At 40.7% G+C, this 15,402-nt stretch overlaps 1 pseudogene; it reads left to right on the top strand.

The window, feature by feature from the left end:
* The window catches only part of LOC101288958 (ubiquitin-conjugating enzyme E2 R1-like), a 30,116-nt pseudogene extending 16,076 nt beyond the window's left edge, over nt 1–14,040 (top strand).
* The last annotated feature ends 1,362 nt before the right edge of the window (nt 14,041–15,402 follow it).

Raw genomic sequence — 15,402 nt, 5'->3', positions numbered from 1 at the left:
TTGGCTCCATTTAAAGCATATCTCAATCATATTAATGACTGTAATCCAGTTTCCCAAGGTGAAAATCTTGCAGTCACCATATGCTGAAGTTGACCATATAATTTAATTTTTCATTAGAACTAGGATATGTTTGATAATGAAATGGGAACTCAGTAAATATGCTGGTCAATTAGGATGTTCAGTTATACTAGAATTGTCCTCCCTTTACTTAAACTAATTGGTCACTGAGTCTGGAAAACTTCTTGATATTTTTCAAGCCCATTTCCTCTTATTCAGGTCCTGATTATCTCATCTCTAGACTATTTCAGGCTTAACTCATCTTTCTGCTTCTAACAATAAGTGCTTTTAACACTGCTGTTGAGGTTAGTTTTCTAGATCCCAAATCTGATTATGTTATCCCTTGTTTAAAATCCTTTGCTGTCTCCTACCTGCCTTTCAGGATAATATTGTACCTCTTTAATATAATATATACATGTAAGCCCTAAATTATCTAATTCCCAGCTACTTTTGAACAATAGGTTGTATAATAGTTTAAAAACAGAGCCTGGTGTGTGCCTAGGTTGCAGAAAGCTAGAATGAGCACTGTTATCTCCCAACAGTTAGAAAAATCTGGATTAACTACAAAGTCATAGCTTTTATTGACTCCGTCAGATTGCTGAGGTTATGAGGCAATGATGTAATCTGAATCCCAAAGAGAGGCAAGAAGAAATCCAAGAAGAGATGGAACGTAAGGACTTTCTCACCTGAGGAATAGCACGGGAGGAAGAAGCATGATCTACCATATAAGAAGATAAGAAGAAATCAGGTTAACAAAAAATCAGTGAGTTCCTATAATCAAGTGTGGACTACTATGACAATCTCTGGAAGTTCTAGATCCAAGTGGAATTTGCACACATCATAGTTTCTTTTCCATGGACCTTCATTCATTGCTTGTAAGAAAGATTGAGAGACCAAAAAGAGCCCCCCAAGGTAGTGCAGACATGAAGAAGATTGGCCATCACTGAGGGAAAGGTATGGAACCCTACACCCCTACCCTCAGCCTTCTCACATATGGAGCAAAAGTCTAAAGCCACTGCGGAAGGCCAGCAAACTCTGTCACCTTTAGGGTACAGGTGAACACCCATTGATGTTACAGGAAGGATAAAGGAAAAAAATCCCTCTACATTAGAGAAAGCAGCAGAAAAGAGTCTGAGACCCAGCATCCTATTGTAATACCACTAGCAAAGGGGGAGAAAACACTCCTAACAGATACAAGTTAGACTTTGACTGACGTGGGGAGAAGTTAGACTTTGGCTGACGTGGGGAGAAGGGGCATAAATCCTCCCCTGGGCTCAGGCACACAGGATCTGCTTAAGATCGAGACTGGACTGGAACGACAGAGAATATGTCTATCCCTACTGGAAGCCTAAACTATAACAGGTAACAGGCTACAAAAGTCTGTTGCTGCAGTAGGGGAAGAGCATATGGAGAGAGACAGAGAGAGAGAGCGCGTGCGCTCCCTTTGTTGTACAGGCATTCAGAGAACTGAGGGTAGAACAAAATCACTGAGGGAGGAAATAAAACCTTGTGGTACTCTAGCCCTCACCCTAAGCACAAGGCAATGCTAGAGCAGATTGAAGCCTGTGGTACACTGACAATAATCAAAGCCAAAACAAAATCCAAATTTGGCTCAGCTTCTTACTGGATTGACTCAATACCCACACTGATGGCCTGAGGGAAGAGTGCCCATTTCTTCTTCACATGTAACACTTCTCAGGTCTAAATGTTATTTATCTGAATCTCTACTGGTTTACACATTATGTCCATCATGTAATAAATAATTATGAGACACACAAAAAAGCAAGGGGAAAATATAGTCATTGTCAAGAGACATAGCAATCAGAAGAACCAGACTTAAAATGACCCGGATGTTGGAACTATCAGACGTAATATTTAACATAATATTATTTATAATAATCAAAAAGTAAAACAACAAGAAAAATGTCTACCCACCAGTGAACAGATAAACTGATTATGAAACCCACATAATGGAAGCTATTGAAGCAATAGAAAAGAAAGAACTTCAGATATATGCCACCATATGGATGAATATCAAACGCATTTGTTGAAATTCCTAGACTGTCAACACTTAAAAGTTGAATTTTATAATATGTACATTTTACCTCAAAAAAAGCTGAATTTGAAAATAAAATCAGGGGAAAATTTCTGTCTGCCTGGTTTTGAATCTGACTCTACAACCTATTAACTATACAACCTTTATCAACTTATATAGCCTTTCTCTGCCTGCATTCCTACATCTATAAAATAGGGAAAACAATGAAGACAGGATACCTACCTCACAGAGTTCCTGTAAAGAGTTAAAACATGTAATATACATAGAACAAACTACCACTTAAATATTTGCTATTATTACTAATTTTCCAACCTCATCACCCACCAATGCCATGTGGTAGCATGAATCTAGACATTCTAATTATTTAAGATTCCTCTAATCCATCCTATAATTTCATACCATGTTTTTAATACTTAACTTCTTGGAATGTGCTTTATCATCTTACCCACAATTCCCAGCAGTACAAACTTCTCATCATTAAAGACAGAGTTTATATGTCTTCTCTGTAGGCCTTCTCTGCCATTTTCCACTGCTATCCAAGTGAAGGAGATTAATTCCCACTCTTCTTTAATATGTATCTCCATTTTTACACTAATCACACAATACTGTAATTATTTTTTGAATATTTTTCTCCTCTCATATTATGTCATTGAATAGAAGCCAAATTGTATTCAATATTATGTCCCAGATCTCAGTTCAGGGCATAACATGTGATAGATGCTCAATAAATATTGGAATGACTGAATGGATATAGGAATCTATTATGGTTCACTTCAATCCTGGCTGGTAACTATTAAAATACCAAGATGAAAGAAGCACCATAGAAAGAAGTTATCTGGAATATCAGAGCATGTGAAGTCAATCAGTACAATAGGACATGCTCCTCTTAGAAGCTGGAATCTGCAAGAGGCCAGGAATTTCAGTGATGGATTAGTGATCATGTAAGTGTCAAATATCACAGCAGGTAGAAGGAAAGACCCTTAACAGACTACTATAGGCAACTAAACAGAATCCAGTACATCAGAATCAGACTGCAAAAAGGCTTTGCGAGAGTCTGTTTCCATAAGCCTGCTGAGTAACCCAGGCTCTCAGCCTTACTAGCTTTATTAACTTGGTTTAAGTTAGACTTGGTCAACTTAAGGCTTGACAGCCTCATTTGCCTCTTCCTTAGAAAAGTTTGGTTGGTTCTTATCATGAATGTGTACAGTGCCAAGATCTGCCTTCACCTTTATTTCAGTCTCTAGGCATGACCTTGTTTTATGTTTCTGAACATTTGCAGGAGGCTTAGGGAGGTTACTGCCAGTAGAGGCCAGTGACGGATCACCTGAGGGCATGATACAATGCTACGATGCAGGTGCAAAGCTGTGAACTAGTGAGCATGTGGTATAGTGAAGAGGCAGAGCACTTCAGGAGCTGAGTAATTGCAACACACGTGATTCTGAAAACATGAAATGGTATATTTTAGTTCATGTGCTTAAGAAAATCCAGAAGTGACTCTCAGGGGGTGTCTGTTACCCCCAGTGACACCTCTGCTAAGGACATGTCAAGAAAAGCCTTTGCTGGGATGAAGGAAGCGGCTCTCACGGAAACTCCCGGACATACTAAGAGTCTATTTCTTTCTACCATCATCTGATCCTTTCCTGTCAAATAAACTGTACTCCACAGAAATTTGGAATTGCATTTTTATCCTGCAGCAGCTCTGCTATCCTTCAGTGGGAGAATATAGTCATTTTCTCATAAGATTCTCTTACCTGTGGTTATTAGGCTGACAAACCACTCTAGACCAGTATTTTGCAGATACTCTCATCTGGGTGAGACTTTGATTCTCTGATCTATATTAGAGGTCAAAATAGTTAAAAAATTTAAGCATTTGGACAGGTAGAATATGTATTCAGGAACTAAGGAGCATACAGGTTTTGGAAATTTATATATATAAAATGCTGAGGCCTAAAAACTCTTGCTATCTGATCTCAGGAACTAAAAATATTTGGAAAGCAAACAATACTTTTATACATTATCAGTTTGGACAGATTTCTTGTGTAGATCAATATGCAACTTATGTTTATTATTAAAGTATAAAATATTTATTTATCTCCTCTTAAATGTTTGGAATTAAAGATGAGTGAGATTTTTTCTGTCAATGTTGAGCTCACAGTCTGGAGTAAGAGGTGTTGACTGCTATGCTGAAGGGCAAATGACAATATGACATAGTCATATATAGTTAGGGCTAGTCGTCAAGATGCCATAAGGTGACCCTGGTTTTAAACCAAGTTTATCTCCCAATAAGGTGTTTTCTTGCCCCAGCTAAATTTAGTCATATGTCAATGTGTCTGTGAGCTATGAGCTGTTAGCTACTAGAAGTTTAAGAAAGAAATATGCCCACAGGGATTTAGGTAACAGAGGTCAAAGCATTTGTCAAAATTTTCCTGAAATGAAACACTGATGATCTGAACATTTCCTTGTATATAAATTTTATCTCTAAAGAATTAAATAGAACAATAATTATTGAACTCTAGTTAATGATATGCATGCTGAAGTGTCATGTTTGCAACTAACTTTGAAATGCATCCCAAAAAAAGATAAATTGTAGTATGGGTAGAGGGACATGTATGTGGTAAATCCAGTATAGTAAAAGAGTAACTGTAGAATCTCAATGGGAGAATATTACTGTACGTTACACATTTTAATAATTTAATTTTGAAAAAAAAAGGGACCAGCCAGGTCAAGAGTGGGAGTTAAGGGGAGCTATCATAAAATAAAGCTCAATAAAATACAACAAAGAGACTTAAGTCTGGTACCAATTTGGCAAAGAAGAATTATCCTATCTATAAGATGAATGTGAAAATCAGATTCCAAGATAAAAATCTGGGTTTGAAGCAAATAAAAGTCGATCAAAAAGCAAAGACAGAAGTTCACAGGAACACTGATGGACAGATGGTTACTTTTTTTTCTTTTTGCCTTAGACCTTGTCCCCGAGAGCATGTCTTTCTCAATTTTGAATGCAAGGTCTTCTAAACCAAGCATTTCATAAACATACTTGAACAAAATTTCCTAATTAACATATATTTTCTGATTGTATATAATGCATCAAGATAGGCAATCATGCTTCATGATAAGCTTCCAATTGGATAAAACTCAAAATCACACTCTATCCTTAAAAGAAATCATTTCAATTGGGTAATAAGTGCTCACAATAAGCAGTTTTCCATGATTACAAAAAAAAAAAGTTCTGATTGGGAAAATATGCTTACTATAGCAAGCTCTATGTAGCAGTTACATAAATTGTCCTTCATTTCTCATCCAATATACAAAATTGTTAGCTTTCTATACTTCTTATGTGGTTGCATGTCCTTCTCTGAAGGGTCCCATGACCTGGGTAACAGAGCATAGATAAACAAAGGCAGAAACAGGAGGCATGCTGAAAAATGGGCAGAATTATTCCCCTTAAGTCTCTCCTAGCTATGAAAAAGCTCTAGAATGTTTGGGATTAAAATCCACCTGATATTCATTTCTTCTTCCCCCTTCCTTGCCTGGTATGAGGTTGATTTTCAATAAATGTGGTTAAATGAATGACTGATATAATTGGTAATCAGAAAGTTAAAGGGGAAGATGAGTCCAAATTTAGGGAAGAATAGTACTGATATTAATAAACATATATTTGGTAATAGAAATAAAAGAAAACATGTAACAAGCATGTGTAAAAAATGGTTATGGTAAGTCAAGAAGAGAATTAAAATCAAACAAACTTTAACTTATTGCTGGAACTAATGGTAAAGATTTAAAAGAGCAGTGTTCAGTTTCAACATTCAACCTCTTCTTTCCTCCCCAAATGCTGTTACCTGCTTCTTCCTCTCAACATCACAGTGAACTGAACAAAGAAATGAGCCAGAATTTAAGACAATTATCTGCAGGAGCAGCAAAAACTATAAAGGTCTTATCAACAGGCCTGAAATGTTGATTAATTTCTGGGAGATATGAGGCTTGTCAGCCTTATAAGATAAGGTTGTTGTGCTGTCAGCTCGTTACACAACGTGAGCAAAAGCTGCTCAATGAAAAAGTGGGCAGTTTTCATCCAGTAAGTGTCTGTGTTTGTCCGGGCCTTGTGAGAAGCAAGCTATGAGAGAAAATGGGGAGGGATCCAAGGGAGGCTGGGAGAGCCATCAGATCAGGATTCAAATCTGACCCTGAGTGAGGAGAGAGGACAGGAAGGAAGCAATTGGGTGGAAACATCTCAGACTGAAGTTCAAAGGAAAGTTCATTTCCACAAGGCTGTTCAGGAGCCAAAGGCTGCTGTCCCAGGATTCCTGCTTCTCTAAGGAACAGACCTGCCTTTGAGTCCCTGCCACTCTCTCTCATTGGCAGGAGCAGCCTGTGGGGAGTGTGGCTTCCATTAAAATGGGGCAACAGATGTCAGAACACAGCAGCTGGGGCTCTCCGTGAGCTCTGCTCCTCGCGGCCCAGGCCTGACTGTGCGCTCTCACGGCATCCACGGCCCACACTTGCTCCACCCCACAGATTCAAGGAAATCTCCTCCACTGTCCCCATGGGCTTCTCTTCCTCAGGAAAATTTTAAACAATGTCAATAATTTGAATTTTGAATAGGGAGGTTTGTGAGAAGAAGAATAGATAGCCCCAGCCTCTGCAGTTGATCTGGGGGCCACCATTGTTCCCCATTCTCTTCCTCCTCCATTATTTGTTTCAAAAGCCCCTCATCTCGGGCTATCACCTTGCCAGTTAATGGTGTTGTGTACATGGTATGACCTAAACCTTCATTTCTGAAGGCAGTAAGCTCTTGACAATTAGCCTCTTGGTCTGGTGTTGCTGCACTTGTCCATTCACAGTTACAGTGGGGCTGACTCCCATTTGTAAGAGCAGTCCTACCTCATCCTGGGATCAGTGTCAGTTTCCCATGCTGGTGACTCCTCTTCTTTCCTCTGGGGCCTGGGAGCAAAGAATCCAAAGTGCCCAGGCAGCAAACACAGCTTGTACCTCGATGGTGCCCACAGTATATAACTGCCATTAGGAGGCATGGGAACAGCATCTGCCCAGTCAGAATCTATTGCTTCTTGCTAGATGAGACAACAATTTCTGGTGTGATAACAAGTATTACTTTTGTGATATCTTTCGGACTTTTTCTTTTTAATTGGAATCCTAATGCCATAAAATCACTTTGGAATGAGCTATAATTTTCCCTCCTTCCAATGTACACTCAGACTGTTGAAAGAAATAAATGAAATAATGCATGTAAAAGAGATTAGTGCTTGACACAAAGTAGGACTAAATAAATATTGAATCTTTATCCAAATCTTTCCCGATGATAAGCTATATTTATAATGAACACTGTATTTAATATTGCTATTATAGCATCAGTTTTTCATTTAACACACAATAACAACAATAAAAAGCCAATCTGTGTCACACACAGCACTTGGCATGAGCATGAAAAGGAAGGGGTTGCCTTTAAAACATTTAGCATTGAACTCTGCGTTCTTGTGCCTCTCTTTTATACTCAGTCTATAAACATGCCACGGTGGCCCATGGCTTACACAAATAACTTAGACCTTACCACTTAACAAAAAGTTAAAATATCCTTGAACATTTGAACATACTATTATTGAAATGAGGGCATTTGTTTTTTTCAGGAGAAGTTACCAAAAAATGCATTACCCCAGAGTCATTTCATTATATTGTTTGTAGTTTGGTAAGTGGCACAGTTTTCAACTAGTTCATAATGGATGTTTAAATTTGCATCTAGATGTTACTCATATTTTGGATATTTAATAAAGCAAACAAGTATTCATCTTCCTGAAACTTTCTGTATTAAAAATATGGGATTTTTTAATTTCAGTGGCTGATTAAAACTTTTCACTTTATATCCTCTGTGGTTTACACTGTCTGATATTAATTAGCAAGAATTCATTAAAAAAGAGTGTATAGTATATCTCAGTGAAAAATCAGTACCATTAGTAACACCAAATTCTCATTCCCCAGAAGCAAAAAAAAAAAAATATATATATATATATATATATACTTTTTCTTTGGTCTCTCTTTTGGCCCTGTCACAATATCTTGAATATTTTGAATATTTTGCTTTAAATAACGTTCCTACCATGGCATTCTGTACAATTACAGTAAAAGCTCTATTCTTATTAAAAAAATCAGCTTTGTAGCAGTGTTTAATTTACTGGAAAAAAAAAGACTATTTGAGCAATGAGAAATCTCCTTTAAACAAAAAAATATCAGTTGAAGAAAAGAAATAAACATCTTAAATCTTTACAGTGAAAAGGGGAGACAAGGAGAGTCAGAGGAAGAAGGATAAAAGAATGGGCAAGGGAAGAAACAACAGGAAATCAGAACATAATTATTATGAGATATACAATGTTGGGGACATTTTCAAAGAACTTTTATTCCATGTTATAGTTCAAACTTAGCATATAAATAGCAAGTTCCAAAAATGGAACTTTAAACTATTTTCTCAATTATTGGTTTGGAGTTTGGAAGGGATGCAGTTCTGAGATTGTGCCTACTGACTAAAACATAGAAGGGGCCAGGACAAAAGGTTTTTGGAGGCTGACTCCAAAGAATTTTTAAACTTTTTTATCACTTTTGAAATGGATGGTTTTATTATCATTTTTATAAATAATCCACTCTTCCAGAAATATTAAAAGAATAATTAATTTCATTTTATTTTGTACATTATTATTTTCAGGATAGAAAAGTAGTGCTTATAATTTCGTGACCACAAAATAATAAATTAATTTGTATTACGCTATAATGGATTGGGACCAGCTCTAGGGACTGAGCAAAGAGGGCAGGTTTTATGGGTGCCCTAAGGGAAGAGGCTCCAAAATCTTACTAATGAATACATTTCCCATGTCGGCTGGCCGTGGGACCTGAAATTCTCAGTAGAGTCATTGTCAAAATTAAGGATTCCAGAAAGCATCAACAACAATGCAAATATTTCACCAGCAGTGAAAATACTAACCTACTATCATTAATTTAAAAAATTATAAATAGCTAGCTGCCACTTCTTAAAATGCATGAATTTACTGAAAAGACATGAGAGGGAAATGCAGAAAGAATGTGTCAGGTCAGGTGTGGACTCAGGATACTGAAATAGCTTCTGAGATTGTGAAAGTGTAACAAATAAATCTGTGTTAGGTATTGTCATCTGGCACCTCTGTGGAATGTTCTACTCTCTTCCTGTTTAATCCCCCCACCTCCTAAATCACAGGGGCTGTATGGCTAAAAACTACATTTCTCAGATGCCCTTGCAACTAGTTTTCTGGATGAGATTAGCTTCCACCATTGAGATGTCCTCATTAGAGTTTAGAAAATGAAGGATGTGGGGGTCATTCTTCCTTATTTAGTGGAGCAGGTCAATAAACAGAATGCAGCAGATGTGCCACGTGCAAGAGCTTCCTTGTCTGTCTACATCATTGAAATAGATGTGGGTGAAATGCCTCTGTGAGGTTGGCAGTGGTGCAGCACTTTCCTGACCACGAGGTGGCAGTAGCACTTCTTGACCTCTAACTTCTCACTCCAGAACAATTTTGTAAGCACCTGAATTCTGGTACTGAATTCCTTTCTGCTTAAAAACACTAAGTGAAAAACAAAAAACAAAAAACAAACCACTGAGTGCTTCTATTCCCTGCCATCAACACTGACAAACAAGCTCCAAGGAGTCAGGAATTAGGAATACTAAAGAACAAAGAAAGAAGGAAAATAGATGCAAAGCACCTGTAGCAATGCTAGCTAAACAAAAGAGTTGCTTCAACCAGGGAATTTACATGTGCCACTTAATAGGAAAGTAGCCAATCCCCATGAAATACAATTAGAATCCTCTGGACACAGTAAGGAGTGTAAGAGGGCAGCTACAAGTACAGGGTATTTGGGAGAGGCCGACTTCATCTTAGCTCTGGATCTGAAGTGCCCACCTAAGGGCAGCAGACTTAGATGCAACAGAGCAATAACCTGGCAGAAGGAAGGAGCAATGTGTGAGTAACTCACTCTCTCCACATGCAGCTTGTGGCTTGCTTGTATAGTTAAATATTAGAAAAGTTTGGCGCTGGGTAAGATTTTTCATTTATACGTCAGCTTTGACAATTCAACATTTTATGGCACTGACTGATAGCAGTGGCAAGATTATCTTTCAAACTTATGTGTTAAGAATGTTTTTGTTAAGAAAGGGGGAAGAAAACTTGGAAATTGAGGCCTAGGTCTCTTGCTACACATCTTTGGTAAGAAGTGGTAAAACCCTTATAGAAGATTCTGGGGACAAGTCTTACCAATTGCCTTTGGAGGAAATAGACTTATCCCTAGGGGAAGTAGCTAAGTGGATAGACAGAGAATTCCAAGCTGCTACTGGCATCATTTACGAAAACTAAATCTCTAAAGGGCCAACTAGAAAATTGGAACAGAAAGAAATCAAACTTTTTTTAAATTACTGTAATGCCTTTTCTTCTTGTTCCTGTCGTCACCTGAGCATATATATTTATTCACAAAGTAACTTGCTTATGACCGTTGATCATCGAAAAGACTACAAAAGTAGTCAAGGGCCGTGACCAGATGTCCAGGACATCCAGAGAGTAGTCTGTTTGTTAAAGAGCTAGGACACTTTATGGAAAAGTTCTGCAGAGGCTGGTGATCCCCGCTACATAAATCCTCAGATTAAATAAGGGTGTCTTTTTTTTTTTTTTTTTTTTTTGCGGTACACGGGCCTCTCACTGTTGTGGCCTCTCCTGTTGTGGATCACAGGCTCCGGACGCGCAGCCTCAGCGGCCATGGCTCACGGGCCCAGCCGGTCCGCGGCATGTGGGATCTTCCCGGACTGGGGAACGAACCCGTGTCCCCTGCATCGCAGGCGGACTCTCAACCACTGCGCCACCAGGGAAGCCCAGATAAGGGTGTCTTATCACTAGTTCTAGATACTGATGAATGGAAGGGATTATTTGGGTTGACCACAGATGCCCAATTATCTGCAAACATTTGTGAGCAGTCTCATCAAGATGGCAAATCAACTAAATTGATGCAGTGGGTAAAGGTGAGAGTTTGCCAGACTTACTCTGAGGGCACAACTCTTATAGTCCCACTCTTTCCTTGACTAAGAAATAGAACCTTCCCTCTGAAGCACAGGAATATGTATTCTTAGGTTGTCATATGATGATCAAAAAGAGATACCCAATTTAATGCTAGTAACTGGCCATGACAGAAGCTGTGAAGGGGAGTTCTCCAATCTCAAGCATCTTATGTAGCCATGCTCTTGGATGCCAAGAAATTATTCAGGTGACACACCTGATTTACTAGACCTGTTATCATTCATGGTTCTAAATAATGAGAAGATCTGTGATATCCAAAAGAAAGGTGGTACTATATAGGTGGAGGGAATTACAAAAGAATAAAAAGAACAATAACCAGCTTTATTGGGTGGGCTTTTAGAAGGCCGCTGAACAGTGTAAAGAAGAAGGGGGAAATTGACAGAATCCCCACCCAAAAACTCATAACATATTGTCATCTTTTGGCAGCTAAGAGAGCATCTTCAAAGCTAAATTTGACCCTTGCTCCTCAAAAAAAGGCCCCTGCAAATTCACGCCATATATTGCAGCTTGGATAAATTCAGATTTGCCTATTTCAGGATCAAATAAGGTATAGCAATGTCTGCCTGTTACCAGGTTTTAACTGGACATGGTTAGTATTGCTTGAGTCCTTCTTGGTAATAAATAGTAAGCAACAACAATTACCTTTTTGGTAGTAAATATTAAGATGGTAGCAAGAGATCACTACTTTAAATAAGAAAATGGTTGAAACTAGAGTATTGATTCCTATTAACTCTTTTTTTAAACAGCCATATCTAAATAAATAAGACAGTCTGTTCATGGGACCAACATGGAGACAGACAGACTAACAGGGATTAAATAAAGAATTCCCCTTTGGATGAGATCATGAGAAGAAAGAAGTTAAAAGATTTACACATGCTTGTGTCCCAGGCATTACGCATCAAATGCTTTTTCTGCATGTATTAAGATGATCGTATGATTTTTATCTTTCCTTTTATTAATGTAGTGGTTGTTGAACCATCCTTGCACCCAAGGGATGAATACCACTTATCATGGTGGACGTATCTTAATTTATTGTCGAATTCAGTTTGCTAACGTTTTGTTGAGAATTTTTGCATCTGTGTTCATCAAGGACATTAGCCTACAGCTTTTGTTTCTGGTAGTGTTCTTATCTGGTTTTGGTATCAGGCTAATGCAGGCCTCAAGAAATGAATTTGAAAGTGGTCCCTCTTCTTCAATTTTTTTGGAAGAGTTTGAGAAGGACTGGTGTTAATTTTTCTTTAAATGTTGGGTAGACTTGACCAGTGAAGCCACCTGGTCCTGGGACAGAAAAAATTTAATGTAATCAGCAAGTGGATCTTAGCAGCCCAGGGAGAAGATTGTAATGTATGCTAGCGGTGCTGTTGGTACCCTGCCCAAATACCCCTTAAGGTGAGGAGTACACATTCCCTAGCTTATGCGAGTGTTAGCAAATATCAACTCACACCTGCTCCCCTATCTGGAGAATTTCCCTCAGCCAAACGGAAGCCAGTTTGACTGGGAGGCTACAGGCCAGCCCCATCCATCTCCCTGACGTAGAACTTGGCCAAAGACTTTCAATCGACTGCTCTGCCTGCCTCTAGCTGGACTAAATCTATAGTACCTTTCCCTAAAAACTTCACAGTGATATCACACTAGGCACTCTCCAGACCCAATTCTTTTCCCCCCACCATATCCTGCTTCCCTCACTTTCTCCTGAGAGCGTTCCCACAATAAGCACATGTGTAAGAATCCCTATATCAAGCTTTGCTTCTAGGCAACCTGACCTGTAAGGCTTGGGAACAAAATTAACATAATAGGAATCTGAGCAAACGAGGAACCACAGGAGTAGCGTGAAGGCAGGCAGACGGAAGGCAAATTTTCTCTACTCAACCATTTAACATGGGTTTACACGAAAGAGAGTCAGTGCCACTGCACATATATACAACAAAAGTATACAAAAATTACTGAAGAAATGAGTGAATTATAAACACAGAAGCAAACTACTATAACAGCAACATAGGCAGGTGGAGCACCCTGGGGCCCCAGGCTGCGCGGAGAAGAAAGGCAGCCCCACCCCGGCAGCCGACCTGGCCCGCGGCCCTGCGCACCCAGGCCCGGGCCCGGCCTCCACCTCCACAGCCCGGCCGCTGGTGCCTAAGACCACAGAAGGCGCTGCTGCTGGAGCTCGAGGGACTGCAAGAGGAGCCGGTGGAGGGCTTCCAGGTGGCCCTGCTGGACGGGGGCGACCTGTACAACTGAGAGGTGGCCATCTCCGGGCCTCCCAACACCTACGACGAAGGCGGCTACTTCCAGGCGCGCCTCAAGAGCCCCATCGACTTCCTTACTCCCTGCCGGCCTTTCGGTTCCTGACCAAGCTATGGCAACCCAACATCTAGAGACCGGTCCGTCACTCAGTTTGTGACCCCCGCCCCCACCCGGAGCGGTGAGCTGCCCTCGGCGCGGTGGGACCCCACCCAGAACTTCAGGACCACCCTCCTCAGCGCCACCACCCTCCTCCACCAACGCAGCGCCTCACCTGCCAACTTGGACTCCTCCGTGATGCGCAGGAAGCGGAAGCGGGAAGCGAGTGAAGGCAGGACCGCGAGCGCGCGGACGTCACTCGCAAGCAGGTTCTGGGAACCGAGGCGGAGGCGGAGCGGCGCGGCGTGCAGGCCGAGTCCTGCGACTGGCCGAGTCCTGCGTGACGACCGAGGCCCCGGCGCCCACCAGGGCTCAGAGCTCTAGCACCGGACGACGACTACGAGGGAGTATGGCGAGGCCGAGGCCGAGGCCGAGGCCGACAGCTGCTTCCGGCACGACGAGGACGACCCGGGCAACGAGGGGTCCTGACACGGCGTTCCCCACGTATAGACTTACAAATTTTACCTCAAAAGAAAGGTAATATAAATATCTTAGTCATATTAAATAATTTATGCCTCAGAATGCTGTTGCGAAATCTTAGAGCAATCTCTTATGGCCATCAACTACTGCTTAGCGATTATAACAGTTTCTGTGAGTCGTTGGTTTAAAACCTCTGGATTAAACCCATGCAAGGCTCCACTCTCACATGTATATTCCCTATAAAAGGATATACCCCTCAGTTCTTTCGCACATATCCTCAAGAAACTACGTGTATTTAATAGTTTTTTTTTTTAATTAATTTACTTTTTGGCTGTGTTGGGTCCTCGTTTCTGTGTGAGGGCTTTCTCTAGTTGCGGCGAGCGGCGGCCACTCTTCATCGCGGTGCGCGGGCCTCTCACTATCGCGGCCTCTCTTGTTGCGGAGCATAGGCTCCAGACGCGCAGGCTCAGTAGCTGTGGCTGACGGGCCTAGTTGCTCCGCGGCATGTGGGATCTTCCCAGACCAGGGCTCGAACCCGTGTCGCCTGCATTGGCAGGCAGAGTCTCAACCACTGCACCACCAGGGAAGCCCACTACGTGTATTTAGAAATCGTTTACAGACTGGTTTTCATGCATCTATTTTTTTTTTTTTTTTTTTTTGTGGTACGCGGGCCTCTCACTGTTGTGGCCTCTCCCATTGCGGAGCACAGGCTCCGGACGCGCAGGCTCAGCAGCCATGGCCCACGGGCCCAGCCATTCCGCAGCGTGTGGAATCTTCCCGGACCGGGGCACGAACCCGTGTCCCCTGCATCGGCAGGCGGACTCTCAATCACTGCGCCACCAGGGAAGCCCCATGCATCTATTTTTTGAACTATAAATTTTACAATTGATTTTCGGAAGTTGTGATGGTTAACTTTACATGTCAACTTGGCTGGGCTATAGTACCCAGTTATTCAGTTAAAAACTGAATTAGGTGTTGCTGTGAAGACATTTTGTAAATGTGGGTAAGATCTGCAATTAGTTAACTTTAAATAAAGAAGATTAACCTCAATAATCTGGGTGGGCCTGAGCCAATCAGTTGAAAGACCATAAGAGCAAAACTGAAATTTCCCTGAGGAAGAAGAAATTGTCACGAGACTGTAGTTTCCAGCCTGTGAGCTGGCCTTACAGATTTCGAACTTTCCTGCCCCTGCAATCATATGAGCCATATGCTTGAAATAAATCGCTATGTGTATGTGTGTGTGTGTGTGTGTGTGTGTGTGTGTGTGTATGTGTGTGTGTTGGTTCTACTTCTACTTGTTTTGTATTATTGGTTCTATTTCTTGGAGCAAACTGATACAGAAGTTATTTTTTTATATAATAATATATGGTC

This window comes from Orcinus orca, chromosome 12, assembly GCF_937001465.1.
Source record: "Orcinus orca chromosome 12, mOrcOrc1.1, whole genome shotgun sequence".
Classification (NCBI taxonomy): Eukaryota; Metazoa; Chordata; class Mammalia; order Artiodactyla; family Delphinidae; genus Orcinus; species Orcinus orca.
Note: the sequence above shows the minus strand (reverse complement) of the source record. Positions and strands in the feature narration are given on the sequence as shown.